The 18,798-nt window shown below is 43.3% G+C and overlaps 11 non-coding genes and 5 pseudogenes across 11 annotated transcripts; all 16 read right to left on the reverse strand.

Annotated features, from left to right (window-relative positions):
- Positions 1-324: 324 nt before the first annotated feature.
- LOC136757961 (5S ribosomal RNA) lies at positions 325-443 on the reverse strand. The gene has a single exon (XR_010819771.1). It is a non-coding gene; the product is annotated as a 5S ribosomal RNA (ribosomal RNA).
- Positions 444-1,498: 1,055 nt separating this feature from the next.
- Positions 1,499-1,607, reverse strand: LOC136757739 (uncharacterized; annotated as a pseudogene).
- A 1,046-nt stretch (positions 1,608-2,653) lies between these two features.
- Positions 2,654-2,762, reverse strand: LOC136757740 (uncharacterized; annotated as a pseudogene).
- A 1,046-nt stretch (positions 2,763-3,808) lies between these two features.
- LOC136757963 (5S ribosomal RNA) lies at positions 3,809-3,927 on the reverse strand. Its single transcript, XR_010819773.1, has one exon. It is a non-coding gene; the product is annotated as a 5S ribosomal RNA (ribosomal RNA).
- A 1,055-nt stretch (positions 3,928-4,982) lies between these two features.
- Positions 4,983-5,101, reverse strand: LOC136757964 (5S ribosomal RNA). The gene has a single exon (XR_010819774.1). It is a non-coding gene; the product is annotated as a 5S ribosomal RNA (ribosomal RNA).
- A 1,055-nt stretch (positions 5,102-6,156) lies between these two features.
- Positions 6,157-6,275, reverse strand: LOC136757965 (5S ribosomal RNA). Its single transcript, XR_010819775.1, has one exon. It is a non-coding gene; the product is annotated as a 5S ribosomal RNA (ribosomal RNA).
- Positions 6,276-7,330: 1,055 nt separating this feature from the next.
- LOC136757727 (uncharacterized) lies at positions 7,331-7,439 on the reverse strand (annotated as a pseudogene).
- A 1,066-nt stretch (positions 7,440-8,505) lies between these two features.
- Positions 8,506-8,624, reverse strand: LOC136756324 (5S ribosomal RNA). The gene has a single exon (XR_010818415.1). It is a non-coding gene; the product is annotated as a 5S ribosomal RNA (ribosomal RNA).
- A 1,055-nt stretch (positions 8,625-9,679) lies between these two features.
- On the reverse strand, positions 9,680-9,788 carry LOC136757600 (uncharacterized; annotated as a pseudogene).
- Positions 9,789-10,854: 1,066 nt separating this feature from the next.
- LOC136756244 (5S ribosomal RNA) lies at positions 10,855-10,973 on the reverse strand. The gene has a single exon (XR_010818341.1). It is a non-coding gene; the product is annotated as a 5S ribosomal RNA (ribosomal RNA).
- Positions 10,974-12,039: 1,066 nt separating this feature from the next.
- On the reverse strand, positions 12,040-12,158 carry LOC136756962 (5S ribosomal RNA). The gene has a single exon (XR_010819012.1). It is a non-coding gene; the product is annotated as a 5S ribosomal RNA (ribosomal RNA).
- A 1,056-nt stretch (positions 12,159-13,214) lies between these two features.
- LOC136757288 (5S ribosomal RNA) lies at positions 13,215-13,333 on the reverse strand. Its single transcript, XR_010819323.1, has one exon. It is a non-coding gene; the product is annotated as a 5S ribosomal RNA (ribosomal RNA).
- A 1,066-nt stretch (positions 13,334-14,399) lies between these two features.
- LOC136757251 (5S ribosomal RNA) lies at positions 14,400-14,518 on the reverse strand. Its single transcript, XR_010819288.1, has one exon. It is a non-coding gene; the product is annotated as a 5S ribosomal RNA (ribosomal RNA).
- Positions 14,519-15,572: 1,054 nt separating this feature from the next.
- On the reverse strand, positions 15,573-15,691 carry LOC136757153 (5S ribosomal RNA). The gene has a single exon (XR_010819194.1). It is a non-coding gene; the product is annotated as a 5S ribosomal RNA (ribosomal RNA).
- A 1,066-nt stretch (positions 15,692-16,757) lies between these two features.
- On the reverse strand, positions 16,758-16,876 carry LOC136757509 (5S ribosomal RNA). The gene has a single exon (XR_010819525.1). It is a non-coding gene; the product is annotated as a 5S ribosomal RNA (ribosomal RNA).
- Positions 16,877-17,931: 1,055 nt separating this feature from the next.
- Positions 17,932-18,040, reverse strand: LOC136757541 (uncharacterized; annotated as a pseudogene).
- Between the last annotated feature and the right edge of the window lie 758 nt (positions 18,041-18,798).

The raw sequence follows: 18,798 nt of genomic DNA on the forward strand, positions 1-18,798 counted from the left end.
TTTGTATGAATGGGAATGGAACCGTGTGTGTTGAATGAGGCTCCTTGTGAGCACTGAACTTTGTCCGGTGGAGTTCCTTTTTGTGTTGCTGTAATTGTGTCATTTCTCGATGAGAAAGATTAGGCAACATTTAGTCACTTCTAGCCATGATGCTCAATTGATTTACAAATGTACACTAGTTAATAGGGACCGTTTACGTTGGAGAACAAGATCTATTGTATGCCTGTGTATTTGGGGAAGTCAAATCTGAAATAATGATGAAATTGCGTGTATCCAAAGTTAAAACTCGTGATTTGTCGCCCTCTGGTGTGTAAAAGATGCAAAAGCTTACAGCACCTGGTATTCCCAGGCGGTCTCCCATCCAAGTACTGACCAGGCCCGAGCCTGCTTAGCTTCCGAGATCGGACGAGATCGGGCGTATTCAGGCTAGTATGGCCGTAAGCCAGGTAGGCTGTCCCTTACGCTCTACTTAAAGGGAAGGCAATATCCGTTTCTGCCGCTCATACTTGCAGTTGAACTGTCTCTCTACTCTAAAGTCCGGGACACACCAGCGCGCCGCAGACAGTCCCTGCTAACACGAAACGTTGTGGCAACGTTGTGCGTTAGCTGGGGTGCCACACCAGACCGGAACTATATTTTACAAAACGAACACATTGTCTTGATAATACAGCTGTAATTGAGTGCCTGACACGCCAGTCAAGCGCAATCTTGAGAAGTTGTGCATTTCAGTAAGGATTTCAATTGACATGCAGTATGAAACTGAAAGGAGGTTGCATCACTATGATGCATAACATTGCATGTATTGTATTTTCAAGTGTGTGCATTCATCCTGTTGTCATTTTGTTTTGAAAGCAGAAGAATCATTCAACAGGTTGCTGAGACAAATGTAAACCAGTAAAACATATGAAGAGAAACAAACCTTGAATATAAGTTCAGTTGTTTAAACATTTGACAAACTATGGTGAGGGGGTAAGAAAACACACAAATCCAGCAGCTCCTGTATTTCAATACACCAGAACCCAATATTATTGGCGAGTCGGGTAGTCCATCATCACAGTTCGAGGGCAGGCATCATTTCAGTAATTTCATCCCGTTGCATTCACATCCGTGCCTTGAATGAGATTGAATGTGATCTTTGCTCTCAAGTATGTTCCCAAGTTTTACACTTTCGTGCTTTGTATGAATGGGAATGGAACCGTGTGTGTTGAATGAGGCTCCTTGTGAGCACTGAACTTTGTCCGGTGGAGTTCCTTTTTGTGTTGCTGTAATTGTGTCATTTCTCGATGAGAAAGATTAGGCAACATTTAGTCACTTCTAGCCATGATGCTCAATTTATTTACAAATGTACACTAGTTAATAGGGACCGTTTACGTTGGAGAACAAGATCTATTGTATGCCTGTGTATTTGGGGAAGTCAAATCTGAAATAATGATGAAATTCCGTGTATCCAAAGTTAAAACTCGTGATTTGTCGCCCTCTGGTGTGTAGAAGATGCAGAAGCTTACAGCACCTGGTATTCCCAGGCGGTCTCCCATCCAAGTACTGACCAGGCCCGAGCCTGCTTAGCTTCTGAGATCGGACGTATTCAGGCTAGTATGGCCGTAAGCTGTCCCTGACGCTCTACTTAAAGGGAAGGCAATATCCGTTTCTGCCGCTCATACTTGCAGTTGAACTGTCTCTCTACTCTAAAGTCCGGGACACACCAGCGCGCCGCAGACAGTCCCTGCTAACACGAAACGTTGTGGCAACGTTGTGCGTTAGCTGGGGTGCCACACCAGACCGGAACTATATTTTACAAAACGAACACATTGTCTTGATAAAACAGCTGTAATTGAGTGCCTGACACGCCAGTCAAGCGCAATCTTGAGAAGGTGTGCATTTCAGTAAGGATTTCAATTGACATGCAGTATGAAACTGAAAGGAGGTTGCATCACTATGATGCATAACATTGCATGTATTGTATTTTCAAGTGTGTGCATTCATCCTGTTGTCATTTTGTTTTGAAAGCAGAAGAATCATTCAACAGGTTGCTGAGACAAATGTAAACCAGTAAAACATATGAAGAGAAACAAACCTTGAATATAAGTTCAGTTGTTTAAACATTTGACAAACTATGGTGAGGGGGTAAGAAAACACACAAATCCAGCAGCTCCTGTATTTCAATACACCAGAACCCAATATTATTGGCGAGTCGGGTAGTCCATCATCACAGTTCGAGGGCAGGCATCATTTCAGTAATTTCATCCCGTTGCATTCACATCCGTGCCTTGAATGAGATTGAATGTGATCTTTGCTCTCAAGTATGTTCCCAAGTTTTACACTTTCGTGCTTTGTATGAATGGGAATGGAACCGTGTGTGTTGAATGAGGCTCCTTGTGAGCACTGAACTTTGTCCGGTGGAGTTCCTTTTTGTGTTGCTGTAATTGTGTCATTTCTCGATGAGAAAGATTAGGCAACATTTAGTCACTTCTAGCCATGATGCTCAATTTATTTACAAATGTACACTAGTTAATAGGGACCGTTTACGTTGGAGAACAAGATCTATTGTATGCCTGTGTATTTGGGGAAGTCAAATCTGAAATAATGATGAAATTGCGTGTATCCAAAGTTAAAACTCGTGATTTGTCGCCCTCTGGTGTGTAGAAGATGCAGAAGCTTACAGCACCTGGTATTCCCAGGCGGTCTCCCATCCAAGTACTGACCAGGCCCGAGCCTGCTTAGCTTCTGAGATCGGACGTATTCAGGCTAGTATGGCCGTAAGCTGTCCCTGACGCTCTACTTAAAGGGAAGGCAATATCCGTTTCTGCCGCTCATACTTGCAGTTGAACTGTCTCTCTACTCTAAAGTCCGGGACACACCAGCGCGCCGCAGACAGTCCCTGCTAACACGAAACGTTGTGGCAACGTTGTGCGTTAGCTGGGGTGCCACACCAGACCGGAACTATATTTTACAAAACGAACACATTGTCTTGATAAAACAGCTGTAATTGAGTGCCTGACACGCCAGTCAAGCGCAATCTTGAGAAGGTGTGCATTTCAGTAAGGATTTCAATTGACATGCAGTATGAAACTGAAAGGAGGTTGCATCACTATGATGCATAACATTGCATGTATTGTATTTTCAAGTGTGTGCATTCATCCTGTTGTCATTTTGTTTTGAAAGCAGAAGAATCATTCAACAGGTTGCTGAGACAAATGTAAACCAGTAAAACATATGAAGAGAAACAAACCTTGAATATAAGTTCAGTTGTTTAAACATTTGACAAACTATGGTGAGGGGGTAAGAAAACACACAAATCCAGCAGCTCCTGTATTTCAATACACCAGAACCCAATATTATTGGCGAGTCGGGTAGTCCATCATCACAGTTCGAGGGCAGGCATCATTTCAGTAATTTCATCCCGTTGCATTCACATCCGTGCCTTGAATGAGATTGAATGTGATCTTTGCTCTCAAGTATGTTCCCAAGTTTTACACTTTCGTGCTTTGCATGAATGGGAATGGAACCGTGTGTGTTGAATGAGGCTCCTTGTGAGCACTGAACTTTGTCCGGTGGAGTTCCTTTTTGTGTTGCTGTAATTGTGTCATTTCTCGATGAGAAAGATTAGGCAACATTTAGTCACTTCTAGCCATGATGCTCAATTTATTTACGAATGTACCCTAGTTACTAGGGACCGTTTACGTTGGAGAACAAGATCTATTGTATGCCTGTGTATTTGGGGAAGTCAAATCTGAAATAATGATGAAATTGCGTGTATCCAAAGTTAAAACTCGTGATTTGTCGCCCTCTGGTGTGTAAAAGATGCAAAAGCTTACAGCACCTGGTATTCCCAGGCGGTCTCCCATCCAAGTACTGACCAGGCCCGAGCCTGCTTAGCTTCCGAGATCGGACGAGATCGGGCGTATTCAGGCTAGTATGGCCGTAAGCCAGGGAGGCTGTCCCTGTCGCTCTACTTAAAGGGAAGGCAATATCCGTTTCTGCCGCTCATACTTGCAGTTGAACTGTCTCTCTACTCTAAAGTCCGGGACACACCAGCGCGCCGCAGACAGTCCCTGCTAACACGAAACGTTGTGGCAACGTTGTGCGTTAGCTGGGGTGCCACACCAGACCGGAACTATATTTTACAAAACGAACACATTGTCTTGATAATACAGCTGTAATTGAGTGCCTGACACGCCAGTCAAGCGCAATCTTGAGAAGGTGTGCATTTCAGTAAGGATTTCAATTGACATGCAGTATGAAACTGAAAGGAGGTTGCATCACTATGATGCATAACATTGCATGTATTGTATTTTCAAGTGTGTGCATTCATCCTGTTGTCATTTTGTTTTGAAAGCAGAAGAATCATTCAACAGGTTGCTGAGACAAATGTAAACCAGTAAAACATATGAAGAGAAACAAACCTTGAATATAAGTTCAGTTGTTTAAACATTTGACAAACTATGGTGAGGGGGTAAGAAAACACACAAATCCAGCAGCTCCTGTATTTCAATACACCAGAACCCAATATTATTGGCGAGTCGGGTAGTCCATCATCACAGTTCGAGGGCAGGCATCATTTCAGTAATTTCATCCCGTTGCATTCACATCCGTGCCTTGAATGAGATTGAATGTGATCTTTGCTCTCAAGTATGTTCCCAAGTTTTACACTTTCGTGCTTTGCATGAATGGGAATGGAACCGTGTGTGTTGAATGAGGCTCCTTGTGAGCACTGAACTTTGTCCGGTGGAGTTCCTTTTTGTGTTGCTGTAATTGTGTCATTTCTCGATGAGAAAGATTAGGCAACATTTAGTCACTTCTAGCCATGATGCTCAATTTATTTACGAATGTACCCTAGTTACTACGGACCGTTTACGTTGGAGAACAAGATCTATTGGATGCCTGTGTATTTGGGGAAGTCAAATCTGAAATAATGATGAAATTGCGTGTATCCAAAGTTAAAACTCGTGATTTGTCGCCCTCTGGTGTGTAAAAGATGCAAAAGCTTACAGCACCTGGTATTCCCAGGCGGTCTCCCATCCAAGTACTGACCAGGCCCGAGCCTGCTTAGCTTCCGAGATCGGACGAGATCGGGCGTATTCAGGCTAGTATGGCCGTAAGCCAGAGAGGCTGTCCCTGACGCTCTACTTAAAGGGAAGGCAATATCCGTTTCTGCCGCTCATACTTGCAGTTGAACTGTCTCTCTACTCTAAAGTCCGGGACACACCAGCGCGCCGCAGACAGTCCCTGCTAACACGAAACGTTGTGGCAACGTTGTGCGTTAGCTGGGGTGCCACACCAGACCGGAACTATATTTTACAAAACGAACACATTGTCTTGATAAAACAGCTGTAATTGAGTGCCTGACACGCCAGTCAAGCGCAATCTTGAGAAGGTGTGCATTTCAGTAAGGATTTCAATTGACATGCAGTATGAAACTGAAAGGAGGTTGCATCACTATGATGCATAACATTGCATGTATTGTATTTTCAAGTGTGTGCATTCATCCTGTTGTCATTTTGTTTTGAAAGCAGAAGAATCATTCAACAGGTTGCTGAGACAAATGTAAACCAGTAAAACATATGAAGAGAAACAAACCTTGAATATAAGTTCAGTTGTTTAAACATTTGACAAACTATGGTGAGGGGGTAAGAAAACACACAAATCCAGCAGCTCCTGTATTTCAATACACCAGAACCCAATATTATTGGCGAGTCGGGTAGTCCATCATCACAGTTCGAGGGCAGGCATCATTTCAGTAATTTCATCCCGTTGCATTCACATCCGTGCCTTGAATGAGATTGAATGTGATCTTTGCTCTCAAGTATGTTCCCAAGTTTTACACTTTCGTGCTTTGCATGAATGGGAATGGAACCGTGTGTGTTGAATGAGGCTCCTTGTGAGCACTGAACTTTGTCCGGTGGAGTTCCTTTTTGTGTTGCTGTAATTGTGTCATTTCTCGATGAGAAAGATTAGGCAACATTTAGTCACTTCTAGCCATGATGCTCAATTTATTTACGAATGTACCCTAGTTACTAGGGACCGTTTACGTTGGAGAACAAGATCTATTGTATGCCTGTGTATTTGGGGAAGTCAAATCTGAAATAATGATGAAATTGCGTGTATCCAAAGTTAAAACTCGTGATTTGTCGCCCTCTGGTGTGTAAAAGATGCAAAAGCTTACAGCACCTGGTATTCCCAGGCGGTCTCCCATCCAAGTACTGACCAGGCCCGAGCCTGCTTAGCTTCCGAGATCGGACGAGATCGGGCGTATTCAGGCTAGTATGGCCGTAAGCCAGGGAGGCTGTCCCTGACGCTCTACTTAAAGGGAAGGCAATATCCGTTTCTGCCGCTCATACTTGCAGTTGAACTGTCTCTCTACTCTAAAGTCCGGGACACACCAGCGCGCCGCAGACAGTCCCTGCTAACACGAAACGTTGTGGCAACGTTGTGCGTTAGCTGGGGTGCCACACCAGACCGGAACTATATTTTACAAAACGAACACATTGTCTTGATAATACAGCTGTAATTGAGTGCCTGACACGCCAGTCAAGCGCAATCTTGAGAAGGTGTGCATTTCAGTAAGGATTTCAATTGACATGCAGTATGAAACTGAAAGGAGGTTGCATCACTATGATGCATAACATTGCATGTATTGTATTTTCAAGTGTGTGCATTCATCCTGTTGTCATTTTGTTTTGAAAGCAGAAGAATCATTCAACAGGTTGCTGAGACAAATGTAAACCAGTAAAACATATGAAGAGAAACAAACCTTGAATATAAGTTCAGTTGTTTAAACATTTGACAAACTATGGTGAGGGGGTAAGAAAACACACAAATCCAGCAGCTCCTGTATTTCAATACACCAGAACCCAATATTATTGGCAAGTCGGGTAGTCCATCATCACAGTTCGAGGGCAGACATCATTTCAGTAATTTCATCCCGTTGCATTCACATCCGTGCCTTGAATGAGATTGAATGTGATCTTTGCTCTCAAGTATGTTCCCAAGTTTTACACTTTCGTGCTTTGCATGAATGGGAATGGAACCGTGTGTGTTGAATGAGGCTCCTTGTGAGCACTGAACTTTGTCCGGTGGAGTTCCTTTTTGTGTTGCTGTAATTGTGTCATTTCTCGATGAGAAAGATTAGGCAACATTTAGTCACTTCTAGCCATGATGCTCAATTTATTTACGAATGTACCCTAGTTACTAGGGACCGTTTACGTTGGAGAACAAGATCTATTGTATGCCTGTGTATTTGGGGAAGTCAAATCTGAAATAATGATGAAATTGCGTGTATCCAAAGTTAAAACTCGTGATTTGTCGCCCTCTGGTGTGTAAAAGATGCAAAAGCTTACAGCACCTGGTAATCCCAGGCGGTCTCCCATCCAAGTACTGACCAGGCCCGAGCCTGCTTAGCTTCCGAGATCGGGCGTATTCAGGCTAGTATGGCCATAAGCCAGGGAGGCTGTCCCTGACGCTCTACTTAAAGGGAAGGCAATATCCGTTTCTGCCGCTGATACTTGCAAATGAACTGTCTCTCTACTCTAAAGTCCGGGACACACCAGCGCGCCGCAGACAGTCCCTGCTAACACGAAACGTTGTGGCAACGTTGTGGCAACGTTGTGCGTTAGCTGGGGTGCCACACCAGACCGGAACTATATTTTACAAAACGAACACATTGTCTTGATAAAACAGCTGTAATTGAGTGCCTGACACGCCAGTCAAGCGCAATCTTGAGAAGGTGTGCATTTCAGTAAGGATTTCAATTGACATGCAGTATGAAACTGAAAGGAGGTTGCATCACTATGATGCATAACATTGCATGTATTATATTTTCAAGTGTGTGCATTCATCCTGTTGTCATTTTGTTTTGAAAGCAGAAGAATCATTCAACAGGTTGCTGAGACAAATGTAAACCAGTAAAACATATGAAGAGAAACAAACCTTGAATATAAGTTCAGTTGTTTAAACATTTGACAAACTATGGTGAGGGGGTAAGAAAACACACAAATCCAGCAGCTCCTGTATTTCAATACACCAGAACCCAATATTATTGGCGAGTCGGGTAGTCCATCATCACAGTTCGAGGGCAGGCATCATTTCAGTAATTTCATCCCGTTGCATTCACATCCGTGCCTTGAATGAGATTGAATGTGATCTTTGCTCTCAAGTATGTTCCCAAGTTTTACACTTTCGTGCTTTGCATGAATGGGAATGGAACCGTGTGTGTTGAATGAGGCTCCTTGTGAACACTGAACATTTCCCGGTGGAGTTCCTTTTTGTGTTGCTGTAATTGTGTCATTTCTCGATGAGAAAGATTAGGCAACATTTAGTCACTTCTAGCCATGATGCTCAATTTATTTACGAATGTACCCTAGTTACTAGGGACCGTTTACGTTGGAGAACAAGATCTATTGTATGCCTGTGAATTTGGGGAAGTCAAATCTGAAATAATGATGAAATTGCGTGTATCCAAAGTTAAAACTCGTGATTTGTCGCCCTCTGGTGTGTAAAAGATGCAAAAGCTTACAGCACCTGGTATTCCCAGGCGGTCTCCCATCCAAGTACTAACCAGGCCCGAACCTGCTTAGCTTCCGAGATCGGACGAGATCGGGCGTATTCAGACTAGTATGGCCGTAAGCCAGGGAGGCTGTCCCTGACCCTCTACTTAAAGGGAAGGCAATATCCGTTTCTGCCACTCATACTTGCAGTTGAACTGTCTCTCTACTCTAAAGTCCGGGACACACCAGCACGCTGCAGACAGTCCCTGCTAACACGAAACGTTGTGGCAACGTTGTGCGTTAGCTGGGGTGCCACACCAGACCGGAACTATATTTTACAAAACGAACACATTGTCTTGATAATAGAGCTGTAATTGAGTGCCTGACACGGCAGTCAAGCGCAATCTTGAGAAGGTGTGCATTTCAGTAAGGATTTCAATTGACATGCAGTATGAAACTGAAAGGAGGTTGCATCACTATGATGCATAACATTGCATGTATTGTATTTTCAAGTGTGTGCATTCATCCTGTTGTCATTTTGTTTTGAAAGCAGAAGAATCATTCAACAGGTTGCTGAGACAAATGTAAACCAGTAAAACATATGAAGAGAAACAAACCTTGAATATAAGTTCAGTTGTTTAAACATTTGACAAACTATGGTGAGGGGGTAAGAAAACACACAAATCCAGCAGCTCCTGTATTTCAATACACCAGAACCCAATATTATTGGCGAGTCGGGTAGTCCATCATCACAGTTCGAGGGCAGGCATCATTTCAGTAATTTCATCCCGTTGCATTCACATCCGTGCCTTGAATGAGATTGAATGTGATCTTTGCTCTCAAGTATGTTCCCAAGTTTTACACTTTCGTGCTTTGCATGAATGGGAATGGAACCGTGTGTGTTGAATGAGGCTCCTTGTGAGCACTGAACTTTGTCCGGTGGAGTTCCTTTTTGTGTTGCTGTAATTGTGTCATTTCTCGATGAGAAAGATTAGGCAACATTTAGTCACTTCTAGCCATGATGCTCAATTTATTTACGAATGTACCCTAGTTACTAGGGACCGTTTACGTTGGAGAACAAGATCTATTGTATGCCTGTGTATTTGGGGAAGTCAAATCTGAAATAATGATGAAATTGCGTGTATCCAAAGTTAAAACTCGTGATTTGTCGCCCTCTGGTGTATAAAAGATGCAAAAGCTTACAGCACCTGGTATTCCCAGGCGGTCTCCCATCCAAGTACTGACCAGGCCCGAGCCTGCTTAGCTTCCGAGATCGGGCGTATTCAGGCTAGTATGGCCGTAAGCCAGGGAAGCTGTCCCTGACGCTCTACTTAAAGGGAAGGCAATATCCGTTTCTGCCGCTCATACTTGCAGTTGAACTGTCTCTCTACTCTAAAGCCCGGGACACACCAGCGCGCTGCAGCCAGTCCCTTCTTACATGCCACGTTGTGGCAACATTGTGGCAACGTTGTGCGTTAGCTGGGGTGCCACACCAGACCGGAACTATATATTACAAAACGAACACATTGTCTTGATAAAACAGCTGTAATTGAGTGCCTGACACGCCAGTCAAGCGCAATCTTGAGAAGGTGTGCATTTCAGTAAGGATTTCAATTGACATGCAGTATGAAACTGAAAGGAGGTTGCATCACTATGATGCATAACATTGCATGTATTGTATTTTCAAGTGTGTGCATTCATCCTGTTGTCATTTTGTTTTGAAAGCAGAAGAATCATTCAACAGGTTGCTGAGACAAATGTAAACCAGTAAAACATATGAAGAGAAACAAACCTTGAATATAAGTTCAGTTGTTTAAACATTTGACAAACTATGGTGAGGGGGTAAGAAAACACACAAATCCAGCAGCTCCTGTATTTCAATACACCAGAACCCAATATTATTGGCGAGTCGGGTAGTCCATCATCACAGTTCGAGGGCAGGCATCATTTCAGTAATTTCATCCCGTTGCATTCACATCCGTGCCTTGAATGAGATTGAATGTGATCTTTGCTCTCAAGTATTTTCCCAAGTTTTACACTTTCGTGCTTTGCATGAATGGGAATGGAACCGTGTGTGTTGAATGAGGCTCCTTGTGAGCACTGAACTTTGTCCGGTGGAGTTCCTTTTTGTGTTGCTGTAATTGTGTCATTTCTCGATGAGAAAGATTAGGCAACATTTAGTCACTTCTAGCCATGATGCTCAATTTATTTACGAATGTACACTAGTTACTAGGGACCGTTTACGTTGGAGAACAAGATCTATTGTATGCCTGTGTATTTGGGGAAGTCAAATCTGAAATAATGATGAAATTGCGTGTATCCAAAGTTAAAACTCGTGATTTGTCGCCCTTTGGTGTGTAAAAGATGCAAAAGCTTACAGCACCTGGTATTCCCAGGGGGTCTCCCATCCAAGTACTGACCAGGCCCAAGCCTGCTTAGCTTCCGAGATCGGACGAGATCGGGCGTATTCAGGCTAGTATGGTCGTAAGCCAGGGAGGCTGTCCCTGACGCGCTACTTAAAGGGAAGGCAATATCCGTTTCTGCCGTTCATACTTACAGTTGAACTGTCTCTCTACTCTAAAGCCCGGGACACACCAGCGCGCCGCAGACAGTCCCTGCTAACACGCCACGTTGTGGCAACATTGTGGCAACGTTGTGCGTTAGCTGGGGTGCCACACCAGACCGGAACTATATATTACAAAACGAACACATTGTCTTGATAAAACAGCTGTAATTGAGTGCCTGACACGCCAGTCAAGCGCAATCTTGAGAAGGTGTGCATTTCAGTAAGGATTTCAATTGACATGCAGTATGAAACTGAAAGGAGGTTGCATCACTATGATGCATAACATTGCATGTATTGTATTTTCAAGTGTGTGCATTCATCCTGTTGTCATTTTGTTTTGAAAGCAGAAGAATCATTCAACAGGTTGCTGAGACAAATGTAAACCAGTAAAACATATGAAGAGAAACAAACCTTGAATATAAGTTCAGTTGTTTAAACATTTGACAAACTATGGTGAGGGGGTAAGAAAACACACAAATCCAGCAGCTCCTGTATTTCAATACACCAGAACCCAATATTATTGGCGAGTCGGGTAGTCCATCATCACAGTTCGAGGGCAGGCATCATTTCAGTAATTTCATCCCGTTGCATTCACATCCGTGCCTTGAATGAGATTGAATGTGATCTTTGCTCTCAAGTATGTTCCCAAGTTTTACACTTTCGTGCTTTGCATGAATGGGAATGGAACCGTGTGTGTTGAATGAGGCTCCTTGTGAGCACTGAACTTTGTCCGGTGGAGTTCCTTTTTGTGTTGCTGTAATTGTGTCATTTCTCGATGAGAAAGATTAGGCAACATTTAGTCACTTCTAGCCATGATGCTCAATTTATTTACGAATGTACCCTAGTTACTAGGGACCGTTTACGTTGGAGAACAAGATCTATTGTATGCCTGTGTATTTGGGGAAGTAAAATCTGAAATATTGATGAAATTGCGTGTATCCAAAGTTAAAACTCGTGATTTGTCGCCCTCTGGTGTGTAAAAGATGCAAAAGCTTACAGCACCTGGTATTCCAAGGCGGTCTCCCATCCAAGTACTGACCAGGCCCAAACCTGCTTGACTTCCGAGATCGGACGAGATCGGGCGTATTCAGGCTAGTATGGCCGTAAGCCAGGGAGGCTGTCCCTGACGCTCTACTTAAAGGGAAGGCAATATCCGTTTCTGCCGCTCATACTTGCAGTTGAACTGTCTCTCTACTCTAAAGTCCGGGACACACCAGCGCGCCGCAGGCAGTCCCTGCTAACACGAAACGTTGTGGCAACGTTGTGCGTTAGCTGGGGTGCCACACCAGACCGGAACTATATTTTACAAAACGAACACATTGTCTTGATAATACAGCTGTAATTGAGTGCCTGACACGCCAGTCAAGCGCAATCTTGAGAAGGTGTGCATTTCAGTAAGGATTTCAATTGACATGCAGTATGAAACTGAAAGGAGGTTGCATCACTATGATGCATAACATTGCATGTATTGTATTTTCAAGTGTGTGCATTCATCCTGTTGTCATTTTGTTTTGAAAGCAGAAGAATCATTCAACAGGTTGCTGAGACAAATGTAAACCAGTAAAACATATGAAGAGAAACAAACCTTGAATATAAGTTCAGTTGTTTAAACATTTGACAAACTATGGTGAGGGGGTAAGAAAACACACAAATCCAGCAGCTCCTGTATTTCAATACACCAGAACCCAATATTATTGGCGAGTCGGGTAGTCCATCATCACAGTTCGAGGGCAGGCATCATTTCAGTAATTTCATCCCGTTGCATTCACATCCGTGCCTTGAATGAGATTGAATGTGATCTTTGCTCTCAAGTATGTTCCCAAGTTTTACACTTTCGTGCTTTGCATGAATGGGAATGGAACCGTGTGTGTTGAATGAGGCTCCTTGTGAGCACTGAACTTTGTCCGGTGGAGTTCCTTTTTGTGTTGCTGTAAATGTGTCATTTCTCGATAAGAAAGATTAGGCAACATTTAGTCACTTCTAGCCATGATGCTCAATTTATTTACGAATGTACCCTAGTTACTAGGGACCGTTTACGTTGGAGAACAAGATCTATTGTATGCCTGTGTATTTGGGGAAGTAAAATCTGAAATAATGATGAAATTGTGTGTATCCAAAGTTAAAACTCGTGATATGTCGCCCTCTAGTTTATTAAAAGGTGCAAGAGCTTACAGCACCTGGTATTCCCAGGCAGTCTCCCATCCAAGTACTGACCAGGCCCGAGCCTGCTTGGCTTCCGAGATCGGACGAGATCGGGCGTATTCAGGCTAGTATGGCCGTAAGGCAGGAAGGCTGTCCCTGACGCTCTACTTAAAGGGAAGGCAATATCCGTTTCTGCCGTTCATACTTACAGTTGAACTGTCTCTCTACTCTAAAGCCCGGGACACACCAGCGCGCCGCAGACAGTCCCTGCTAACACGCCACGTTGTGGCAACATTGTGGCAACGTTGTGCGTTAGCTGGGGTGCCACACCAGACCGGAACTATATATTACAAAACGAACACATTGTCTTGATAAAACAGCTGTAATTGAGTGCCTGACACTCCTGTCAAGCGCAATCTTGAGAAGGTGTGCATTTCAGTAAGGATTTCAATTGACATTCAGTATGAAACTGAAAGGAGGTTGCATCACTATGATGCATAACATTGCATGTATTGTATTTTCAAGTGTGTGCATTCATCCTGTTGTCATTTTGTTTTGAAAGCAGAAGAATCATTCAACAGGTTGCTGAGACAAATGTAAACCAGTAAAACATTTGAAGAGAAACAAACCTTGAATATAAGTTCAGTTGTTTAAACATTTGACAAACTATGGTGAGGGGGTAAGAAAACACACAAATCCAGCAGCTCCTGTATTTCAAAACACCAGAACCCAATATTATTGGCGAGTCGGGTAGTCAATCATCACAGTTCGAGGGCAGGCATCATTTCAGTAATTTCATCCCGGTGCATTCACATCCGTGCCTTGAATGAGATTGAATGTGATCTTTGCTCTCAAGTATGTTCCCAAGTTTTACACTTTCGTGCTTTGCATGAATGGGAATGGAACCGTGTGTGTTGAATGAGGCTCCTTGTGAGCACTGAACTTTGTCCGGTGGAGTTCCTTTTTGTGTTGCTGTAATTGTGTCATTTCTCGATGAGAAAGATTAGGCAACATTTAGTCACTTCTAGCCATGATGCTCAATTTATTTACGAATGTACCCTAGTTACTAGGGACCGTTTACGTTGGAGAACAAGATCTATTGTATGCCTGTGTATTTGGGGAAGTCAAATCTGAAATAATGATGAAATTGCGTGTATCCAAAGTTAAAACTCGTGATTTGTCGCCCTCTGGTGTGTAAAAGATGCAAAAGCTTACAGCACCTGGTATTCCCAGGCGGTCTCCCATCCAAGGACTGACCAGGCCCGAGCCTGCTTAGCTTCCGAGATCGGACGAGATCGGGCTTATTCAGGCTAGTATGGCCGTAAGCCAGGGAGGCTGTCCCTGACGCTCTACTTAAAGGGAAGGCAATATCCGTTTCTGCCGCTCATACTTGCAGTTGAACTGTCTCTCTACTCTAAATTCCGGGACACACCAGCGCGCCGCAGACAGTCCCTGCTAACACGAAACGTTGTGGCAACGTTGTGCGTTAGCTGGGGTGCCACACCAGACCGGAACTATATTTTACAAAACGAACACATTGTCTTGATAATACAGCTGTAATTGAGTGCCTGACACGCCAGTCAAGCGCAATCTTGAGAAGGTGTGCATTTCAGTAAGGATTTCAATTGACATGCAGTATGAAACTGAAAGGAGGTTGCATCACTATGATGCATAACATTGCATGTATTGTATTTTCAAGTGTGTGCATTCATCCTGTTGTCATTTTGTTTTGAAAGCAGAAGAATCATTCAACAGGTTGCTGAGACAAATGTAAACCAGTAAAACATATGAAGAGAAACAAACCTTGAATATAAGTTCAGTTGTTTAAACATTTGACAAACTATGGTGAGGGGGTAAGAAAACACACAAATCCAGCAGCTCCTGTATTTCAATACACCAGAACCCAATATTATTGGCGAGTCGGGTAGTCCATCATCACAGTTCGAGGGCAGGCATCATTTCAGTAATTTCATCCCGTTGCATTCACATCCGTGCCTTGAATGAGATTGAATGTGATCTTTGCTCTCAAGTATGTTCCCAAGTTTTACACTTTCGTGCTTTGCATGAATGGGAATGGAACCGTGTGTGTTGAATGAGGCTCCTTGTGAGCACTGAACTTTGTCCGGTGGAGTTCTTTTTGTGTTGCTGTAATTGTGTCATTTCTCGATGAGAAAGATTAGGCAACATTTAGTCACTTCTAGCCATGATGCTCAATTTATTTACGAATGTACCCTAGTTACTAGGGACCGTTTACATTGGAGAACAAGATCTATTGTATGCCTGTGTATTTGGGGAAGTAAAATCTGAAATAATGATGAAATTGTGTGTATCCAAAGTTAAAACTCGTGATTTGTCGCCCTCTGGTGTGTAAAAGGTGCAGAAGCTTACAGCACCTGGTATTCCCAGGCGGTCTCCCATCCAAGTACTGACCAGACCCGAGCCTGCTTGGCTTCCGAGATCGGACGAGATCGGGCGTATTCAGGCTAGTATAGCCGTAAGCCAGGGAGGCTGTCCCTGACGCTCTAGTTAAAGGGAAGGCAATATCCGTTTCTGCCGTTCATACTTACAGTTGAACTGTCTCTCTACTCTAAAGCCCGGGACACACCAGCGCGCCGCAGACAGTCCCTGCTAACACGCCACGTTGTGGCAACGTTGTGGCAGCGTTGTGCGTTAGCTGGGGTGCCACACCAGACCGGAACTATATTTTACAAAACGAACACATTGTCTTGATAAAACAGCTGTAATTGAGTGCCTGACACGGCAGTCAAGCGCAATCTTGAGAAGGTGTGCATTTCAGTAAGGATTTCAATTGACATGCAGTATGAAACTGAAAGGAGGTTGCATCACTATGATGCATAACATTGCATGTATTGTATTTTCAAGTGTGTGCATTCATCCTGTTGTCATTTTGTTTTGAAAGCAGAAGAATCATTCAACAGGTTGCTGAGACAAATGTAAACCAGTAAAACATATGAAGAGAAACAAACCTTGAATATAAGTTCAGTTGTTTAAACATTTGACAAACTATGGTGAGGGGGTAAGAAAACACACAAATCCAGCAGCTCCTGTATTTCAATACACCAGAACCCAATATTATTGGCAAGTCGGGTAGTCCATCTTCACAGTTCGAGGGCAGTCATCATTTCAGTAATTTCATCCCGTTGCATTCACATCCGTGCCTTGAATGAGATTGAATGTGATCTTTGCTCTCAAGTATGTTCCCAAGTTTTACACTTTCGTGCTTTGCATGAATGGGAATGGAACCGTGTGTGTTGAATGAGGCTCCTTGTGAGCACTGAACTTTGTCCGGTGGAGTTCTTTTTTGTGTTGCTGTAATTGTCTCATTTCTTTATGAGAAAGATTAGGCAACATTTAGTCACTTCTAGCCATGATGCTCAATTTATTTACGAATGTACCCTAGTTACTAGGGACCGTTTACGTTGGAGAACAAGATCTATTGTATGCCTGTGTATTTGGGGAAGTCAAATCTGAAATAATGATGAAATTGCGTGTATCCAAAGTTAAAACTCGTGATTTGTCGCCCTCTGGTGTGTAAAAGATGCAAAAGCTTACAGCACCAGGTATTCCCAGGCGGTCTCCCATCCAAGTACTGACCAGGAACGAGCCTGCTTAGCTTCCGAGATCGGACGAGATCGGGCGTATTCAGGCTAGTATGTCCGTAAGCCAGGGAGGCTGTCCCTGACGCTCTACTTAAAGGGAAGGCAATATCCGTTTCTGCCGTTCATACTTACAGTTGAACTGTCTCTCTACTGTAAAGCCCGGGACACACCAGCGCGCCGCAGACAGTCCCTGCTAACACGCCACGTTGTGGCAACATTGTGCGTTAGCTGGGGTGCCACACCAGACCGGAACTATATATTACAAAACGAACACGTTGTCTTGATAAAACAGCTGTAATTGAGTGCCTGACACGCCAGTCAAGCGCAATCTTGAGAAGGTGTGCATTTCAGTAAGGATTTCAATTGACATGCAGTATGAAACTGAAAGGAGGTTGCATCACTATGATGCATAACATTGCATGTATTGTATTTTCAAGTGTGTGCATTCATCCTGTTGTCATTTTGTTTTGAAAGCAGAAGAATCATTCAACAGGTTGCTGAGACAAATGTAAACCAGTAAAACATATGAAGAGAAACAAACCTTGAATATAAGTTCAGTTGTTTAAACATTTGACAAACTATGGTGAGGGGGTAAAAAAACACACAAATCCAGCAGCTCCTGTATTTCAATACACCAGAACCCAATATTATTGGCGAGTCGGGTATTCCAACATCACAGTTCGAGGGCAGGCATCATTTCAGTAATTTCATCCCGTTGCATTCACATCCGTGCCTTGAATGAGATTGAATGTGATCTTTGCTCTCAAGTATGTTCCCAAGTTTTACACTTTCGTGCATTGCATGAATGGGAATGGAACCGTGTGTGTTGAATGAGGCTCCTTGTGAGCACTGAACTTTGTCCGGTGGAGTTCCTTTTTGTGTTGCTGTAATTGTGTCATTTCTCGATGAGAAAGATTAGGCAACATTTAGTCACTTCTAGCCATGATGCTCAATTTATTTACGAATGTACCCTAGTTACTAGGGACCGTTTACGTTGGAGAACAAGATCTATTGTATGCCTGTGTATTTGGGGAAGTCAAATCTGAAATAATGATGAAATTGCGTGTATCCAAAGTTAAAACTCGTGATTTGTCGCCCTCTGGTGTGTAAAAGATGCAAAAGCTTACAGCACCTGGTATTCCCAGGCGGTCTCCCATCCAAGTACTGACCTGGCCCAAGCCTGCTTAGCTTCCGAGATCGGGCGTATTCAGGCTAGTATGGCCGTAAGCCAGGAATGCTGTCCCTGACACTCTACTTAAAGGGAAGGCAATATCCGTTTCTGCCGCTCATACTTGCAAATGAACTGTCTCTCTACTCTAAAGTCCGGGACACACCAGCGCGCCGCAGACAGTCCCTGCTAACATGAAACGTTGTGGCAACGTTGTGCGTCAGCTGGGGTGCCAAACCAGACTGGAACTATATTTTACAAAACGAACACATTGTCTTGATAAAACAGCTGTAATTGAGTGCCTGACACGGCAGTCAAGCGCAATCTTGAGAAGGTGTGCATTTCAGTAAGGATTTCAATTGACATGCAGTATGAAACTGAAATGAGGTTGCATCACTATGATGCATAACATTGCATGTATTGTATTTTCAAGTGTGTACATTCATCCTGTTGTCATTTTGTTTTGAAAGCAGAAGAATCATTCAACAGGTTGCTGAGACAAATGTAAACCAGTAAAACATATGAAGAGAAACAAACCTTGAATATAAGTTCAGTTGTTTAAACATTTGACAAACTATGGTGAGGGGGTAAGAAAACACACAAATCCAGCAGCTCCTGTATTTCAATACACCAGAACCCAATATTATTGGCGAGTCGGGTAGTCCATCATCACAGTTCGAGGGCAGGCATCATTTCAGTAATTTCATCCCGTTGCATTCACATCCGTGCCTTGAATGAGATTGAATGTGATCTTTGCTCTCAAGTATTTTCCCAAGTTTTACACTTTCGTGCTTTGCATGAATGGGAATGGAACCGTGT

The sequence above is a fragment of the Amia ocellicauda genome, chromosome 8 (genome assembly GCF_036373705.1).
Source record: "Amia ocellicauda isolate fAmiCal2 chromosome 8, fAmiCal2.hap1, whole genome shotgun sequence".
Taxonomy (NCBI): Eukaryota; Metazoa; Chordata; class Actinopteri; order Amiiformes; family Amiidae; genus Amia; species Amia ocellicauda.